Raw genomic sequence first — 20,700 nt, forward strand, 5'->3', positions numbered from 1 at the left:
CAACCACAACTGCATTTCCTTATAAAGTCTTGCATTCAAGAGTATATTTTACTTACCTGTGCCAAGTCTTGCTTGGTTCTATTTTTTATTTCATTATGTTTTATGGTGTCTATCAAGTCAGATCCTAATTCAACACCTAAGTATCTGATGTAGTTGGGGTGCGAGGTCAATCCTGAATCTCCTAATAGTTCCTTTGTGCCATGAGGGATGAGGGATTTAACTTCTGATTTATCTTAATTCATATACAGAGACTTTGGAGTAATGTTCAATGGTTTCCATGAGAGCTTGGGTAGAAGAGCTTGGGTTGACCGTGACTATTAATATGTCTGCATAAGCAGCCAGTTTCACAACTTTCCAGTTATATTGGGGTTGCATTGTATGTTTTGAAGGAGTTGCTCAGGCACCAACAGGAAGAGAGAAGGGGAAAGAGGGAAGCCTTGTCTGGTACATTTTCTAATTTAAGTGGGTGTGACAGGGAACTGTTAGTGCAGGTATGGGCATGTTAGTTCTATATAAAGCCATAATCATTGTTATAAATTCCTCTACTAAGTTGAAGGTTTTAGGGATTGTTCGAGAAAGGTCCATGATACTCCAGCAAATGCTTTTTCGGCGCCAAGTGCGATTGCTATAGAGGGCGATGTGGATGATTTTGCCTTTTCTAGAACTTGGCATAGGACGCGGGTGTTATCGTTGGACTTGGGTGTTACTTATTAATTGCGGTAGATAAAGATTTAGGCGCTTGGCTACTATTTTTGAATATATTTTGCAATCTAGGTTTATCAGGGAAAGAGGTCTGTAATGTATGAGGAATGTAAGGTCCTTCCATTCTTTGGGCATCACTACTTCGTTGGCTTCCGCATTGGTACCTGTGATAGTTCCAGAGGAGGCAAAGTGGTTAAATAGATTTATTATAGTTGGTTGAAGTGACTGGCTGAATGTTTTGCAATATTCGGCTGTAAAGCCGTCCGGGCCAGGCGCCTTGTTTTCTTTAAGTGTACCAATTACTTCAGCGATCTCAGTCAGAGAGATTGGTCTGGATAGGGACATTTTATGTTCTTCTGATACACGAGGTATAATGCTGTTTGTTTAAGTAGTTCCTACATTGCTCCGGTGGAGTCACTTGTTCTTCAGAAAATAACTTCTCATAAAATTGTCTGAAGGTATCTAGGATTTTCTGCGGATTTCATATTTGCTATCTTTGATTATCATTGTTTTTTTCTTTGGTTCTGTATGTGTTTAAGGTATGAGGCCAACCTTTTGCTTGCTTTATTGACTTCGTAAAGTTTGAGGCCATTAAATGTATTGATCCATACTCCAGCTTTTTCACTAAGAATTTTGTTGGAATCATATTTTTTCGGTGTGACTAGGGAGAGAGCAGTTTTAGATATTTAATGTGTGTTAATTCAAGCTGCTTGATCTCTTCTTCTAGCTTTATAAGTGCGGCATTCTTTGTTTTGTTGATTTCTGCTTTCACATGGATGAGGGTTCCTCTTTGTGTATCTTTGAGAGCATCCCAGAAAGTTTTATGTTTATTTATGTTGAGGTGTTGTCAACACTGAAATTTGATAGAGTTTCTTCAATATTCCTAATGTTGTGTGGATTTGCTATAATATCGTTATTAAAACGCCATATCCTAGTTGGGGTTTTAGGGTTTGTTCCAGCTAAAAGTGTAGTAATGCATGAATTGTCAGACATTAGTCTTGGCGATATATTTGTTTGGTCTATTAGATGGGTGAGCAACCCATAAATGAGGATGTATTCAATTCTAGTGGAAGAGTTGTGCGGAGCAGAAAAGAAAGTGTCATCTATGGAGTCCGGATGTTGTAACCACGAGGTGTCTTTAGGATCATATTTAGAGCATTTATGTTTTTAAGGATTTTGTGGCATTTAGGTGGATGGTAATTATAGGTAGATTGGCAAATAACGGTCGTGTCTAGTGGGAGATTGAAGTTGCCACTTACAATGAGTTCATTGGAGGGTATATGACTAATCTTGTCTGATATTTTGTTCCAGAAATGAGGTATCATCATTGTTCGGGATCAACTGCGGCAATTACTCTGTTTTTCTTTTGTATTGCAGGGGAACAATAGACTTCAGAAATCCAATTATTTTTAAGAGTGATGGCTTGTTTGTGAGTGATTTTCGTCTCCTGAAGGAGAATAATATCTCCTTTGGTTTTATACTGATAGTTCATTATTGTTCATCTTTTAACAGGATCGTTTAGTTCTGAGTCCCTCGGTGTATCAATAAGTTGTAATATAAAATGAGAAGAGAGATTCCTTAACCTTGTTGATAAAAAAAAAGCAGTTTGTGGAATTCCTGGAAGAGGTAGTGTTGATAAGAATAGTGTCTGTGATGTACACTATCTAAGGGTAGGAGACAAGCTAAAGGGCTATGGTGCTCCCATGTGAGTGTGAAGGCGTAAATGGAGTTATTTATTAATGTTGTGTACATGACGTGTTGTTGTGAAAGAAATAAAATGCAAAATTAAAAAGGAAAAACTTGTGCATGAAAGCAATATAAAGAAAATGAAAAATCAAAAGCCCCCCTCCCTAACCCCCTGTCCCTTCCTCCCACCCTCCTCTCCATAACCATCGAATGCCGAGGAGGTGACAAAGTAGAGCGCTCATCCTCCAGCGCAGTGCAAATTATATAACGTAGATAGCAACGTTGACTTCATTAGAAAGACAATACGAAAAACCTTTGATTTGCTTGACAAAACCGTTTGCGGATAGAATAATATGGCTAACTGTGAAATAAGGCTAGCTACGGACCTATTTATATATCTAAAGTTTTAACTAGAGATGCAGTTAGATGGGTTGCATCATAATAGTATTCATATATCCAAAGACATTATTAAATGCCGCCCACTAGCCAGATTCAACGGGATGTAAGATTGAGCATGGATAACTGTGTTTCCCAGTACATTAGAAAGTACTTGTTTTACTGACTAAGTGTCTTAGAGGATCGAATGACTGCCTGAATGAGGTGCTTCATTAACGTGTCCTTTCAGGTAGTACAAAGAGGGTTAAACTGCAGGAGGTGCCAATTGAGGTGAGTTTCTAAAGGTAAAGTTTCTCGCATTTTGATTCGTAGTATTAAAATAAAGTAAGTCAAGGTGTCTCAATGAGATTGTTACAGTGATAACAGAGCAGTGAGTATAGTGGTAGTAAAGTAATGAGTAAACTATGTACATGGATATTAGTATCATACTTAACGGGGTGTTGGTTACTAGCTTGAACTGAATTGCTTCTATGCATGGTGGGTTTCAATCAGGATATAAACAACGATTGTAAGGTACACTTATCTATATTGTATGTGAAGTAGAGACTACAAACAACAATCAAGGTCAGTTGTACAGCGTAGAGATTATGAGGTTTATCATGTTTTTCTCTTGCTAGAGGTGGGTCTGGAGAAATCAATTTCTTGTTCATGCATCCATACACAGATTTTTAAATAAAAGTTCTGTTGAACATGTCATATCCTATTTATTTCAGCAAAAGGTGGCAAATTTATGGGTGTTCATAGAGCAATTTAGTAAAAAATGGGTGTTTACATACCACTTATATCATAGTTACAGCTTTAGGTGGATGCATATGGTCAAGATTTTGTTAAAACAAGATTTGCTCTTGGAGAAAGAGATGAATCATGATGACTCAAGACAATAGGGTGCACATTAGAATGTTGCACCATACATCAAATATCATTGTTCACTGAGGTACCTGGCTTCATTCACTACTTCCACAATATTCTGTAGAGCAGAGGTTTATTGATTATATTTACTTTGGGGTTTTACTTTTCTCAAACAATTTTTAGCTATTCTTTGTTTGACAGTATTATCCCCCAGGGTAGGAGCCCTCTGGCTGGACCAAGTGTCTGAGTTGGGTTACAGTCTGTTGTTTAGTTGTCCCACCTCTAACTTTAGTGCTTGTTGAGGTAGCACACTAGCCTCGTGGTCTACTAGTTGAAAGCTGTGGTGCATCTGTGTAGCGAGTGCACTGATGGTGCACCAAAGCCAAGCCTGTTAGCACCCTTCCACTCCTGAATCATTCCCAGCACCTGAAACACTCTCTTTAAAAAGTCTCTAAAGTCAAATGGCTCTGTCCATATCTCCTACACCTTAGCTGCCCTCCACGCTTTCAACCATCAAGGTAGGACCGGTTCTTACATTTATTCATCTGCACCTCACCTGTATAGTCCTGCTGTCAACATTTCCTTTTCAGCCCAAGCCTGTGAAAAAGATTTCCCAAACACGTAATTCCCATGACTTTCATAGGACTCTTCTCCTTCTTACGCTTTGCTATATCACCTGTACAAACCACTGTGGCTACATTTAATGGAAACAGACAGAGGTATGCTCATTCTTTCCACAAGATAGAAAATGCACCAGAACAGTGCACCCTGCACATAACAGAAAGATAAAGTTCCTTCTGCGACTCTCACACGTCAGGCAAGTACACAGTCCCTACACAGCTTTTGAATAAACAAAGGCCCACATGCTTAGCACTGCTTTTTAAATACACAAGAAAATTCCATAGGCACAGCTGAACAATGTTAAATAAAATGAATTCACAGAGTCAAACACAACGGCAAATGATCCAAAGCTTGCTGCAGGCCACCAAGGTTCCTTAGTATCTCAGCTGCTTCATACAGCAACACCAAAGTGTTCTTCCTTTAAAAGGTGCTATGCATGTGGTATTTGAATAGCAAAAACCTAGCCAGAAAAACAGTTCAGCTCCCTATCAGGTCAAAGGCAGGCACAGAGTCAACGAGAGATAGGTGGGGCAGCAGGATAAGGGTTTGTTACTGCATTGTGACTGCCTGTAACTGACAGCATGTGTGTTAATTTCTTAGCAGCTTCTCTTCTATGACCAGGTGGAGCTGGTGCAAGCCCAGCTCAGACAGGAATAATACATTTACAGCCCAGCAGTATTTTGAGATAAAGAACTGGGTAATATGAAGCTGACTTACAATAACACACACTGAGCACCCATTTCAGCCAATCTTTACTGTTTGTCTGAAGAATAGACGAACAGGATGGGGTGTTAAATGCCAACCATTAACCTTTCGCCTTCTGCAATTAAATATAAATGAGATGCAAACATACCTTCATTCTGCACGTGACTGTTGCAAAGAGATCGATGGGCAATGAGACAGGTGAGCAAAACAATGAAACGTTACCTGAAAGAACAAATTCAAAAAGAGAGTTAGGAGAAGGTAAATGGATATTATAAATGGCAATGGGGACAAACAAGAGAAGGAAATAAACAAAACATTATTTAGATGAACACCAGCCTCATGAATGTTTACAGAGATTAAAAAAAGTAAAAAAGAAATTACTTTTTTTTGTAACACACTGAAAGAAAAAAAACAATTTAGATCCCATAGAAACTGAACACAGAAAAGCCTATGTCAGGGGTGTGGAATTTAATAATGTATCTACTTGTCCATGAGGCAGGTTGGTTTATAAATCTACTTGTCCTGTAACAATAGCCACTTGTCCCTTTTGTGCCATGTAATGCGGTGACAAATTATGGCAGTAATCTCATGATATAAGAGCTCGGAAATAGCCTCTCTGATTATGCCAGAGCTCATTCCAGAGTAGAGTTTCAATACTAGCAATACCCTTATGTTGCCACGTTTCGGCAGATCTACATGCTGGGGCTGAAGGTAATAGTAAGCAACAATTCCAGGGTTGGAATGCCCTTTTTGAGTCTGTGCAAACCTACTAACTTGCATGTTTTAAGGGTTTTCACCAACTCTTCTCTAATCTTTTCCCATACCGAGAAAGGTTGGAAATATACTCTTGACAATGGTAGACATAAAACGTCTTCCAGGGGTGGGAAAGCGAACTTACAAACACTCAGATGTTTGCATGAGCGAATCTACACCTGCATATTTGCTCATGCTGAAATGCAGTTCACAAATATTTGAAAGGAGTGTGTGATATTCTCATCTCAATGGATACTGATCATGGTGTCCTTTCTTCCTGATCACATTTCTATGGTTGTTCTGCATCATAGGTTAGAATGCATATATGTCATAGTGTTAGGGACTGAAGCTGTGTAGAGGCAGTTGAACTGGGAACCAGGCTGGATGGGATCTTCTGTTAAGAATAAACTTCAATCAAACCTTACTTCTGGCTAGAGCCTGCTACTTTTAAAATTTCACACTGGCGTAGTCGGCAGCTCTATTAACTTCAAGAAGATCTCAACACCTATGAAAATATATCTTCATCTGCGGTGAGAGATTTCCAGTTTATCTTATCAACCCTTAAGACCTTTATCTGCAATCTAATATACCTTATAAGACTTTAAGCGCTACATGAAATAGTCTCCACTTTCCACCTCTTGCCCTGTTGGATTTAACTATAAGAGTTGGGAGCATTTCGGCACATTCTCGCTTATTGTTTAAACGGATGTGAAAAGCTGGGAGAAAATCGATGTGGCTCACTCTTGCTTATGTGTTATAGAGTAAATGGTGGCATACGACGGAATTTTACTTCAAAGCTTTAATTTTGTTTAAGTGGAGTTAGCGTACTATGGGTTGCACGAGCTAATTTCAAACTAAAACATTTGAGCATTCCAAAGAATTGTGGCTTAACACTTACTGCTGTCTCGTGATTCTATTCACGCGTCTTCTTCCAACTTCTACATTTCCTTTACTTGCGTCATATGAAGTTGTGTGTCATTACGCTAATTACGTTTGATGTCATCACGCTGGCTCTGAAACGTGACCACCATTTGTGATGTTTCCAAGCAACCAATGCATACACTTCTTAACCAAGTGTCAATCAGTGTGAGAAGTCACTACGCTTTGACGAAGGAACGTGGAAGCCATCTTGAATGTTTGGAATTTCCTATCAACGCTTCCTAGCAACCAAGTGTCAAGCTCATTTGGATGCCCCAGACGCGCACGCTTAAATCTGGAGTATTGTGCGTTTCGCATCTGTACAATCCATCTGCAGCGATACGCACGCTTGAATACTCACGATTAAATTCCCAGCGATGCGCACGCTTAAATTTTGAGTATTGTACGTTACTTTTCACATCTCTACAACTCGTCTGCAGCGATACACACGCTTGAATTTCCGGCTATTTTACACTTGTATTGTCCACTGTGTGTATTTGATTGATACATCATTCAGTGATACGCACGCTTTCAACACGTTGTGTTGTGGGTCAGTACTTTGCAGAGACTCACACACTTTCAATTGCATAATTTTGAGCTTGCAAACACACGATTTCTTCTCGTCTGAGTTTGGTCCACATGGTATGAAAACTATCATGTTTCTTTCACGAAGTTTGAGGGATCCTGAAACGAGTTTGAGTTTTAAATTATTTTTAAAGCGCACGTACACCTGGCGGTTTCATGGCGCTACAGTATACTGAGTCCTTGAGAGGCAAAGGAAAACAGGGGAGAGACTTAACTTATTGGGGGAAGGCTTTAGAGAATAGGTAAGTTTTCAAAGCTTTTCTAAAGAGGGGGTATTGGGTAGAGCATCTGAGATGGGCTGGGAGGGAGTTCCAGAAGATGGGGGCAAGGGTAGAAAATTTTGAGCCTCCCCATTTTTTTCGACGAAAGCGGGGCATTGACAGCAGATGTTGAGAAGAAGAACGTAGTTCCCTGGCAGGGGCATAAGGTTTGATCTCCGAAGAGATAAAGGCAGGAGCAGAGCCTAGCTGAGCTAGGAAGGCGAGGCAGCCCACCTTGAACTGAGAGCGTTCACGAATGGGGAGCCAGTGCAAGGATTTTAAGAGGGGAGTGACGTAGTGGGATTTGGTGAGGTTATAAACCAAGCGGGCGGCTTGGTTCTGAACCAGCTGTAGTCGTCGTACGTTATAGGCGGGCATGCCGTGGTAGAGGGCATTGGCGTAGTCCAACCGAGAGACGACCATAGCTAGTACAATACGTTTGAGGGCCGTGAAGGAGAAAAAGCGGGAAACCTTGCGAATGGTTCGAAGAGATAGAAAGGAGGAAGAAACAACCGAACTCACCTGGGAGTGCAGAGTGAGTTGGTTATTGAGTTTAATGCCGAGGGTTTTAACGGAGGAGGAAGGGGAGGGAGGGGACCCAAGAGAAGGGGGCCAAAAGAGGGGAGACCAGGTACTGGAGGAACCACCTGTCAAAACCAGCTCTGTTTTATCTGGGTTTAGTTTTAGGTGGTTGTGGGTCATCCAGTCCCGGATAAAGAGCATTGTAGATTGGAAGTTAGATTTAGAGTCAGGGGATTGAGATAGAGAGAATATGAGCTGGAGGTCGTCCGCATAGTTATATACGGAGACCTCTATTTGCTGAAGAGCAAAGATGAGAGGAGCTATGTACAGATTGAAAAGTAATGGGGAAAGGGAGGAGCCTTGAGGGATATTCAGTAGTTGAGCGTAAATCACTTGCTATCTCCTGGGCTGTGAGAACACTTAAGAGATTTTTGTGGGGTGTTGATTTTGAAATTAGAACAGGCCACAAACCTTTGGTGGAATTTTTTTTAAAAGAAAGGTTTGTATATGATCTCTAGTCGAATAACTAGATGGATTATAGCTCTCCAAGAGTATTCTTTTTCCCTCAGGTACATACCGGGTGTTGACAATAGGATTGCTGATGTTCTTTCACGTTTGGTTCCGAGTGAATGTTGTGAAGACGATGAAATTGATGAGAGCAGTGATTGGGTGTGTACACTAGAGCTCAGCCATATATCTGAAGAGAAATGGTCTCAAGAGGTAGCGCAAGATGCGACTCTCAAAGAAGTCATGTCTCTGATTCAGGGTAATTGGTCAAATGTTAAAATTGGTTCAGATGTGACCAAACCTTTTTAGTGTGTGAGAGAAGAATTATCGGTTGACAGAAACATTTTGTTTTGTGGTGCTAGATTAGTTCCTCCTGTGAGTCTCAGGAAAGAGTAAATTTATTTATTTATTTATTTTTCACATTTATAAAGCGCACTGTTACCCAGAGGTGTCCTGGCGCTGATTGACAGTGAGTGTATGAAACAAGTGATTAGTGTGAGAAGAGCCACGTCTTTAAGGCCCTCCTGAAGGACAAGAGGTCCGGCAGTTGTCTAAGGTGCAGTGGCAGAGAATTCCATGCCTTAGCTGCACCTAGGGAGAAACTCCTCCCACCCCAGCGAGCTTTCCTGACTCTGGGGATGACTACCAGACCCTGCTCTGCTGACCTCAGCAGTCTTTTAGGTCTGTGCCATTGAAAAAGTTGAGAAATGCAGTGGGGTCCCAGGCCATGCAGGGCCTTGAATGCTATGCAAAGAGATTTGAAGATAATTCTCTTGCGAACTGGTAGCCAGTGTAGTTTTACCAGATCCTGTGACACTGAGGCAAATTTAGGTGTGCCTGTGATCAGTCGTGCTGCCGCATTCTGCAAAGTTTGGAGTTTGTTGAGAAGCCCCTGTTGGGCATTCAACAATAAGCTGTTGCAGTAGTCTAGTCGTGACATCACTAGACCTATGACCACCATCTTCTTGTATTCGTCAGCAAGAAAAGGCAAAACTTTCCGAATAGTTTTTAGGACGAAGTGAGTAGCTGAGGAGAGTGCATTGATTTGATGTCTGAAGGACAGCAAATCGTCCATCAGAACGCCCAGATTTTTAACCTTCCAGACCGGAGCTGGGGGGGTGCCCATTTCCTCCGGCCACCAGCACGGGGACCAGAAGTTATCTCTGGACCCAAAAAGCAACACTTCGGTTTTAGCTGAATTAAGTTTAAGGCAGTTTTGCGTCATCCAATTACTGACTTCCCGCATACAGCCTCTGAACCTTTCCGCGGTGCTGTCTGTTTCCCCCGGTAGTACTGAAACTACTATCTGAGTGTCATCCGCGTATGATGTTAACTTGAAGCCAAAAGATCTGATGACCGGTGCCAGGGTGGAGACGTATACATTAAAAAGGGTAGGGCTCAAGGAGGACCCCTGAGGGACTCCGCAGGGAAGCACGAAAGGGGTAGATTCATAGTCCCCCAGCGCCACCTTTTGAGTCCTGCTGGACAAAAAGGCATTCAAGATTTTGAGCGCATATCCTTGAATGCCACTAGCCCTGAGCCGGTCCACAAGTATCTTGTGGTGGACCGTATCAAAGGCTGCGGACAGGTCCAGCAGGATCAGGGCGGCTCTGCCTCCTGCATCCATCACTGTTCTTACGTCCTCTGCTGATTTGATCAATGCAGATTCGGTGCTATGGCCCGCCCGAAATCCAAGTTGAGATGGATCCAGGCTCTGACCTGTCTTCAAGAAGGCGCTCAGCTGCGAGTTTAGGATACCCTCTAGGATTTTTGCTGGAAGTGGCAACCTGGCAATAGGCCGGTAGTTGTTCAAATCGGTCAGCTCCAGATTCGGTTTCTTCAACAAGGGAAGGATGGAAGCTTGTTTCCAACGTGAAGGGAACTCCCCCGTGTCCAGCATAGCATTGAACAGTGGAGTGAGACCTGCTGCCACAGTCGATGAGGCAAGTTTGGCCACACTGGCTGGGCAGGGGTCATTAGGGGAGCCAGATTTTATCCGTTGAAGACGGTTTTTCACCTCCTCCTCCCTAATGGGGGAGAAGTTCAATAGCCTAGGTGAATTGCTATCTGCCTCTAAGTTGGTTTCTGGAGCGGCCATCTTGGCACGAGTGTCTAATGGAAGGAAGATGTTTTCTACCTTATTCTGAAAGAATTTCGCCAAGTCTTCACATAGTTTGCGACTGGGAGGTATCTCCACTGGTTTGGGGGCCGCCAGGGACGATACTGTGCGGAACAGTTCCATGGAGGAATTACCTGCCTCCCTAATGCGTTTTGAAAAAAACTCATGTTTAGCTTCTTGAATCGCGAGTTTATACCTTTTCAACTCTGCGTTGAGAAGCTTCCTATCCTCCTCTTTATAATTCTTCCGCCAGAGTCTTTCCTGTTTTTTGCAAAGCATTTTATGGTCCCTGATATGTTCAGAGTACCACGGTGCTGAGGGGTTAGAGCGTGTGGAGTGATACGTTTTAGGAGGGGCTAGGTTAAGGCAGGCAGCCTCCAACCAGCTCGTATAGGCAGTGGCAGCATCTTCCAGGTTGACTGGGAGGGGCTCCATGGAGATTTTAAGCAAGTTTTCTAAGGCCTCTCCATCTATGGTTTTCCACCTCCTGATCACTCTGGGGGGGTTCAGGACTTTACTACATCTGGGAGGCGTGGCTAAGGTAATTTCAAATTGCACCACCGAATGATCAGACCGGGAAACCGGTTGAACTGCAATGAGTTCTAGGTTGGGAAGATTAGAAAAGATCCCATCTAAGGTGTGTCCTGCCCTGTGGGTCGAGCCGGTGACCCTTTGGTTCAGCTCCATACCGTGCATCAGTTCTATTAGGTCTCTCGTGTCCGAGTCAGAATCACACTCCAGATGAAAGTTAAAGTCTCCTAGCAGAGTAAAAGTCTTAGCGCAAAGCGCTTCTTCTAACAGACCACTGAGTGCAGGGAGGAACGGGGCTTTGGGTCCTGGGGGCCTGTAGATCAAGCCACCCTTGAGAGTTTGATGGTTGGACAGAGTAAAGTTGTAAATAAGTGATTCGAATAAATCCGTAGTGGCCGACTGGAAGGATCCTCTGATCGAGTTGTGATAAATAATAACAAGACCTCCTCCCCTTTTACTTTCTCTGTTTTGGACAAAGCACTGGTACTCAGGGGGGGTGGCCTTAACAACATCTGGGCCTGAGGCAGCGTCAGTCCAGGACTCAGAGATAAATGCTATCAGAGATTTGGTTTCGATAATAAGCTCCGCTAACTCTGAACTATGTTTCACCAGGGATCTGGCATTCAATAGCATGCATGTAATTGCTGCGTGTTCTTTCCTCATCCTAGGAATAGGTAGGGCAGTGAGAGAGTTACTAGGTTGCCAACCTAACAACGGGAGAGCCTGTCCACAATTGATGCAGCACTGAGGGGGAAGAATCTCCTCCTGCATTTCCAGGATCACGCAACCCGGGCTCCTGCATTTGCGCCGCAGAGCCAGGAGAGTGTCACGACTGTAAATGTGACCGCTCGAGTTGTTCCTTGACCCAGGCCCAGGGGTTCCGGCACTAGGCGCGGGACCGGCGCGGACGGGCGCAGACGGGCTTGCCTTTGGCGAGCCTTCGGCGCGCCGCCGGCGCGCCCGCTGCGCTCGTCCGCTGCGCTTCCTGAACCAGGTGGCCATTTAATCCTGAACAGGTGGGGAGGGGCGGAGCACTGGTCTGAACGCCCAGCTCGTCTGGAGGAGGGCGGGACAAGGGCTACAGGACAGGGGTTCGAGCGCCAAAAGTGCAAATAGTGCAGTTAAAATCAAAGAACAGTAAATACGATAATTTTAAAACAAAGCAATCAGCAATGTAAAAAGCACGATCACAAACAGGCAATTTACGGAGCATAGAGTCCCGGCTTCCGCCTCAGGACCATAACATACCCACACTGACCATGTGTAAATACAATTAGCCCATGTTAGCCATCCTGGGATCACTACAACTAAAGAAAGGTTACGCTTATCTTACTGGTGGCCAGGGATGGATAAACTCATTGAGAGAGATTCTGGATTGTGTTCCCTGTAGTATAAGTGACAAATCTAAATCACCTAGGGTACAACCTATGATCTTGAGGAGTCGTCCAAAACGTCCCTAGGATGATATTGCATTGGACATTTTGGGACCCATTAATAGCACCGGTTCTCAAGTGTTTCTTTTAGTGGTAATGGACATGTATTCTCGGTGGCCTGAAGTATTTTTTTTGTCCAATGTTGATTCTGCATCTATTATCAAATGTTTGAAAAAATGTTTTCAAGAGAAGGGATGCCCAAGTCTATGTTATCTGACAATGGTGTTCAGCTTATCTCGAAAGAGATGGAAGAATTTTTGTCATCATGTTATTTAATAATTAAAAAATGTTCTCTCTTTCATCCTGAGGCTAACGGGATGGTGGAGAGGTTTAACAGGGTCTTGAAAGAGACCATTACTCTGGCAAAGTCTCTAACGTTAGATTGAAGAGGTGAAGTTCTCAAGAAGATTGAAGAATATAGATTGACACCTCATTTCACCACAGGGAAAACTCAATTTTTACTTTTTCGTGGAAGAACACCCAACACGCATCTGGAGCCTTTTTTGTTAAAATAATTATAGTTCTTCTATGGGTAGGGAATGTGGGTGCAATGGTGAAGATGTTCAAGTGAAAGAAAGTCAAAAGGCTCTACAAAGAAAATCTTTATTCTGATAAAAGAAAATCTGTTAAGTCATTAAAGGTGAATGTTGTAGATTTAGTTGTGATTAAACGTCCTGGATTGATGAGGAACAAGTGTTCAAACTATCTTGAACCTATGGTGGTCATCAAGGTTTTCAGGAATGCAATAAAGACACATGACCATTGTGTTTGGAATCTCAATAGAGTTGTCGTACTGAGAAGTAAACATGAGGTTTTGGATGGTGTTAATCGCAAACAACATTCTGATGTATCCAAGGATTCCAGAATAAAGAACTTTGCTTCTCCAGGTTTGGTGAATTCTAGGCGGTCATCAAGATCAACTAAACGTCTATGTTATCTTAACAAGTATGTTTAATATTTTGTTTGAGACACTTACATTTTGGGTCTACTATTCGTTACAGTTATATGTTTTTATTTTTTATTTTGTATTATGTTATATTTTGTTTTCGGAGGAGGGAGATGTGTGATATTCTCATCTCAATGGTTACTGATCATTGTCTCCTTTCCTCCTTCTCACATTTCTATGGTTGTTCTGCATCATAGGTTAGAATGCATATATGTCATAGTGTTAGGGACTGAAGCTGTTAGAGGCAGTTGAACTGGGAACCAGGCTGGATGGGATCTTCTGTTAAGAATAAACTTCAATCAAACCTTACTTCTGTCTAGAGCATGCTACTTTTAAAATTTCACAGAGTACTATTTCTTGGCCTACTTCTGTAAAGTCTTGTGAATTCACGAAAGCCGAATATCTGCACTTAATGGAAGGACATGGCTGCACTTTTGAGATTTTATTTAATAATTGGGCCCCTAATTAGGTCTGGCGTTAACCATGACCTTTTGTGTTTATTACAATTCTGTCTCTCTCTCTCTCTCTCTATCGGTTAGCTTCACTGTGAGTAACAGCATTCTGTTCTTTCACCAGGAGCATATCGACACACAGTCGTTTTGTTCAGTGACATGAACTACTGTGGCAATGTGTGCTTTTTGACACCAAAACAATGTTTGCTTCTACCAATGTTTGGTATAATGTTGAGGGCCATGCAGCACCCATACCAATTAGGTTTTAAAAAAAGCATGCCATAATTGGGCCCCTAATTAGGTCTGGCGTTAACCATGACCTTTTGTGTTTATTACAAATCTGTCTCTTTCTCTCTCTCTATCGGTTAGCTTCACTGTGAGTAACACAGCATTCTGTTCTTTCACCAGGAGCATATCGACACACAGTCGTTTTGTTCAGTGACATGAACTACTGTGGCAATGTGTGCTTTTTGACACCAAAACAATGTTTGCTTCTGCCAATGTTTGGTATATTGTTGAGGGCCATGCAGCACCCATACCAATTAGGTTTTACAAAAAGCATGCCATAATAAGTCATGTGTTGACAAAACCAAAAGGTTGACCAACAATTTCAGACCTACTGGCTTCACCAGTGCTTATTTATTTTTATGTTTCTCATAATCTTAATAAAACTGGTTACACTGATTTTCTATTATGAATATTTTTGGGAAATACTAGCATACATCAACACATTTTACTAAATGATGCTGCAAAGAAATGGTACCTAAAATTTTACAGTAGTTCAACTAATTGTTTTAGTTTTTATTGTGAACATTTTATCTTGAAGGCAAAGAATCATCAATCTTGCTTTCAAGCTTCTGCAAATATTTGCATCTAATCAGCGAGCATTCTGAGAGCATTATACATAGCCTCATATTGCTAAACATTTAAAACGTGTGCACACATTTTATACTGGAACCACTGTCAGTAGTGCAGTCTGAGCTTACAACATTTACTGACACTAATAATAAAGGCTTCACATTAATGAAACATAAATACAAGTGTGAACAGCATTAACACATGGACATGAATATTACTTCAACTGCAGGCAATGCCCTTCCCTGATCCATAATATGGTACTGCAATCTGGCAGCCAAAGGGTTTGTGCTGTAGGGGGTTGGGTCTACTTGTCCCAAGGACAAAATACTCATGAAACTTTGTTGCCCAGGACCCCAAACAATATATCCTGGTGGTCAGGCTATAGGAACTCCACACCTGCTATGTACTTTGTTTTCAATGTGCATTATCAGCGAAGATGACGTGATGCATGCATGGAAGGATTAACTCCTTGGCTGCTAGGCCTTTTCCGCCCCTGTGCTAAGCCTTTTTTGTCTATTTGGCGTAGTTGTCGCTTAAGCCCCCATAAAGTTTTCTCCACATAAGGTGTCCATGCCAAATTTGCATCCTTTTCTTCCAACATCCTAGGGATTGTAAAGGTACCCATGGTTTGTGGATTCCCCAAGAGGGGATCAAGAAATTAGCGAAAATACAGTAAAATTTGGGTTTTGGGGGGGAATAATGGGAAAAAAGTGCTGCCGGAGAAAGTGTCTGTTTTTTTTCCTGCAAATGGTATCAACGAAGGGCTTGCGGTGCTAAAGTCACCATCATCCCAGCTTTTTTGAAAAGACAGGCCTTTGTCAGAATATGAACATTTTGTACACAGTTTTGGCATTTTAGTGGGACATAACCTATTTTTCATGTATTTTGTGCTTTCAACCTCCTTCCAGTTAGTAGTAGAAATGGGTGTGAAACCAATAATGGATTTCAGAAAGCTATACATTTCTGTAAAGTAGACATTTTTTTTAATTCAGCAAGAGGTAATTTGTCTAGATCCTTCAAGGTTTTCCTACGGAAAGTAACACTTCAAATAAAATATTATTGAAATTGAGTTGAAAAAAACAGCCATTTGTGCGTTTCCACCTGTAACTTCTTCTAAGTACGGCAGATTTTTTAAAGCAATATACCGTTACATCTGTTACACTCTTCTGGTTGTGGGGATAGGATTTGTAAGAGTGAAAAATAGGTACCAAGGAAACCTATATCATTCTGAAATGGGAAGAACATCGGGAGTTTAGAAGCTGTGGATAATAGCACATCTCCGAGTTTGTGGGTACCCATACTAGCATGTAAATTAGAGGGCATCTTTAAAAATGATGTCTCTTTTACACACTGTCTTACATTTCAAAGGCTCAAATGTATAGAAAGTCAATTGGTATTAACACTTGTTCTTTTATTCTGTCTTCCCCTAAGTCTCACAATACCAATGGTACCTCACTTGCGTGGGTAGGCCAAGTGCCTGTGACAGGGAGCGACCCAAAATGCAATGTAGACACATCACACCTTTCACCTGAAAACAGACCCTTTTTATGCAATGTGCCTAGCTGTAGATTTTGGGCCCTAGGTCAGCCAACACCTAGGGAAACCTAGAAAACTTGAACATTTTTAGAAATTAGCCAACCAGCGGAATTCAGGATGGGGTGACTTGTGTGGCTCTCACCAGGTTCTATTACCCAGAACCCCTTGCAAACCTGAAACATTGTCAAAAAAACACCACTCATACAGCATTCCCCCAAGTCTCCTGATAAAAATGCTACCTCACTTGTGTGCGTAGGCCTAGTTTCCGCGACAAGGAATGACCCAAGCCACAAAGTGTACACATCACATTTTTCCACATAAAACTAACCCTTTTTTTGCAATGTGCCTAGCTGTGGATTTTGGGCCCTAGCTCAGCCGGCACCTAGGGAAACCTAGCAAGCCTATAAATGTTTGGAAACTAAACACCCAGGTGAATCGAGGGTGGGGTTACTTGTGTGGCTCTCAGCAGGTTCTGTTACCCAGAATCGCTTGCAAACCTCAAACTTTTCTGGACTCCTGGGCAGAGGGCCTCCGCTCACAGTTTCCAGAAACAAAGCCCACTCTGAGCAGAGATGTCATGCCTCCACCCCCAGGATGGGCTGGGTCCCTGAAGCGGAAGCTACAAAGGCCTGTCGCACACACAAGGAGATGATGAACGGAGCGCTGAAACTATCCAGACACTCACCCCCAGTCACAGATCTGGGTTGAATCCATCATCTTTCTTTAGCTCACTACGCCACCTCAGTTCAGACCCAGCTATATGCAAATCAGTCTTGACCATGTGCTTCATGGGAACAGTCCAACCCGAACTGCCAAGCCAAGTCTTCCCTGAACTGGAAACAAGCATCCTGGGACCAGTTTTAGGGTAACTCCCCTCATCAGCCAAGCTAGCTTGAATCCAGTGGCAAAGTGAGCGGGGGACCCATGTCTGGAAATACCCTGCCAACTTAGGGCGAACAAAGCAAACACAAGATGATGGACGGAGTGCTGAAACTTTTCAGACACTCACCTCCAGTCACAGATCAGGGTTGAATCCATCATCGTTTTTTAGCTCACTTCGCCACCTCAGTTCAGGCCCAGCTATATGCAAATCAGTCTTGACCCTGAGCTTCATGGGAACAGTCCAGCCCGAACTGCCAAGCCAGGTCTTCCCTGAACCGGAAACAAGCATCCTGGGACCAGTTTCGGAGTAACACCCATTATCAGCCAGTCTAGGGTGGATCAAGTGGCAAAGTGAGCAGGGGGCATATGGCTGGGTCTGAACTGGGGTGGCGCAGTGAGTTAAAGAACGAGGATGGATTCAACCCAGATCTGTGTCTGGGGGTGAGTGTCTGAAAGGTTTCAGCACTCCGTCCATCATCTCCTTGTGTTTACAAAATAAACTGGACCAAACGTGAAGTCTTACCTATGATGATCTATACCACGAGCGAAGCCCTCCATGCACATCTATTTAGGCAAATCCCCACGAAGATTAAATATCACAGAGTATTGATTATTACCGATTTTCCAGCGATGATCATAGACAGTGTCACTGTACTCACTGATCAAATGGACAGGGAGTTCACTAAATGGATCAAGCCACAATTATCGCTTAAGGGACAAGTCCAAACTAAGAACATTGTGGTAACTCCACAGTTTAACTACATTTTCGGCATGCTGCCTATACTGGTTCTGGCCAGCATCAGAACTATGCACAATAGACGCAGCCATTTAGGCATACTTCTGGCAAGGTGAGGCACCAGGCTGGCCATTTCCAAAACCCAAGCTGCTACTTCAGGCAGACTGAGACTCCCAAAAATGGAAATATATCATATAGCTCATCAGATCTCACAGCAAGTATATAGTTTTGCCACAGATCTGGAACGCACCAATTGGGTACTCTGGGGACAACAACTATGGTTGGGACCACGAGGACCGCAGATGATATAAATAAAACTGATTTTGTGAGATTCACTTAACAAAAGACGAGGGTCTAGCATTACAGAAGCGATGCAGGGTGAAAATCACCTCGTACTCACCATTTACTAGGGGCGGGGTGGTGCTGGTTTGGATTCTTCATGGGACCCCGTCTCTCTTGCAGATAGTGATCATAGGTCAAAAAGGTCACTGTGATATTAGCAGGCAAAGATACAGCCTTTGTGAACATGTATGCCTCCAATGTGGACCAAACAATCATTCCTATCATCCTCGACACCTCTCCTCAACGGAATACATCGTTACCCTGTGTTACTTGTAGGAGATTTTAAGTCCGTGGCTGATGTGACTTTAGATAGAGCACATCCCCCGTGCACATCCCCGCTACATAAAACTGCCAAGCGTTTTGATATTGGATTAACGATTGAGGATTTGTCAATACCTGGAGAACTTTAACTCTGGAGGGCGGCTTCTATTCGTATTACTCATGTATGCACAAGCCATCAGTTCGCTTACATAGTTTCTTATGCTCGGCTAGCGTACATGTGATAAATAGAAACGTTGAATACCTGGCGAAAAAAATACTTTGACTAAAAGCTGTAATTACCGATTCTGGACTGGACGCTGCCCAGACTCTGCATTCCGACACGGAAGCTCAATACTTTGATGCTATATGACACAGTGTTCAGATCTACCCTAGGAAACACGACCAGTAATTACTTTATGGAGAATATAAGTACGACTTCCTCCCCACTAGTGGAGTGGGAGGCATTCAAACTAGTGGTACACGGTCATAGTATCTGAGCAGTAGTAGAGACCTGGGCCCAGCTTCATCCTGAGATAAACCACTAGGAGTACCTCTTAATGAAACTGGAACTACAGACAGAGGGTGAACAGGGACCTCATGACAGACAGAGTAGAAAGGGAAAACCTCCTCAAACTAGTGGAGCGACTCCAGGATTACGATTATCGAGCATACATTATTGAGGCACACACACATTGTGATAAAATCAGCAGATTACTAGTGGGGCTGGCCAATCCTGATAGTCAAGGTTTCCAAATACTGCAGATGTGCAAAAGGGGAGGGTGACCAGGTTTACAGGTAGGCCGGAATAATACAGTCTTTGCTATCTAATATTCTAACATCTATGGGTGCTCTGATGTGGTCCCCATCCAGCCCATGCAGGATTATGTTCTGTCAGCAAGTATGAAGCAAACGTCATCGGCAGTGTCTGCATCCCTAGGAGGTGATATCACAATCCAGAAAGTGAGGGGGAGATTAAAACCTTGGACAAGGTACCAGGCTCAGATGGCATGCCCCAAGAATTTTATGCATCTTATGTAGACACGCTTCCCCCAATCTTTGTATTGTATAATGCAGCAAGAACAGTGGAGTAACACTCACCAATGATGGGAGAGTACCTGTTTGTTCCCATCCACAAAAAGGGTAGAGTGATATGGTAAAATCCTATAGACCCCTCTCCATATTAAATGTGGATTTTAAAATACTTAGTAACATTTTGGTTACTGGGCCCCCATCTTGGTAATCTTATTCATACTCATCCTACAGGTTCTATACCTAAACGGAGTATGATCTCTAACATTCGCCAAATGCTCCATACACCATTATTTGACTATCCTAAAGCACTAGCGATTGACACGGACAGAGAAAGCTTTTGACTCTCTGCGCTGGGACGTCTTTACACAGAACTGGCCAGCATGGGTCTTGGAAATGGCATCCTCACCTGGACACGTCTGCTATATTCGACCCTGATGTCTCAGGTCTGAACCGGGGTGTCATATCAGCACCCTGGAGGCTAGAGACCGGCACCCAACAGGGTTGCACGCTGTCGCCGGTGTTATTTGCCATGGCTGTTAAACCATGGCAAATAATGCTCTGCACCGCCTATCATTATCAGGGAATAGTGATGGATGAACACTCCATCTATATCTCCGCATATGTGGATGATCTATTAGTGTACCACAGAGGGGAACGCTCAGATGTGGAGGGCGCGATTAGCACTTTGGATGATTTTAGCCAGATGTCGGAATCCTTATGAATTAGGATAAATCAAATGCATCCCTGATACATGCTCTGACAATGGGCGCTATTTTGCCAGAAATGGGGCAGGATCTGCGCTGGGTATGTCACATTTTGCTACCTGGGCATTCGTATTTACCACAACTTGGCCGATCTCCTTCAGGGCACTCTTCAACTGGCACTGACGTCCCTGCGGACTTTGACAAATTTCCAGCCAACACTACCTCTATCAGTCATGGGCAGGGTCATACTGTCGAAGATGGTTTTCCTTCGTAGTCTCTACTATTACTTTGCAGCTCACCCAATTTGGCTCCCGAATCCATCTTTCGGGAAATGAAAAGCAATTGATAAACCTCATGTAAGGCA

The 20,700-nt window shown here is 42.9% G+C and overlaps 1 protein-coding gene across 2 annotated transcripts in view; it reads right to left on the reverse strand.

The window, feature by feature from the left end:
• Nucleotides 1–20,700, reverse strand: part of LOC146835329 (uncharacterized) — a 53,267-nt gene that overhangs the window by 12,020 nt on the left and 20,547 nt on the right. For both annotated transcript variants that reach the window (XM_085602901.1, XM_085602902.1), the window contains exon 2: nucleotides 5,108–5,181. The gene's annotated coding sequence lies outside the window, so the exon portion shown is untranslated. The remainder of the gene's footprint in view (nucleotides 1–5,107; nucleotides 5,182–20,700) is intronic.

This window comes from Triturus cristatus, chromosome 4_2 (genome assembly GCF_964204655.1).
Source record: "Triturus cristatus chromosome 4_2, aTriCri1.1, whole genome shotgun sequence".
In the NCBI taxonomy this organism is placed as follows: domain Eukaryota; kingdom Metazoa; phylum Chordata; class Amphibia; order Caudata; family Salamandridae; genus Triturus; species Triturus cristatus.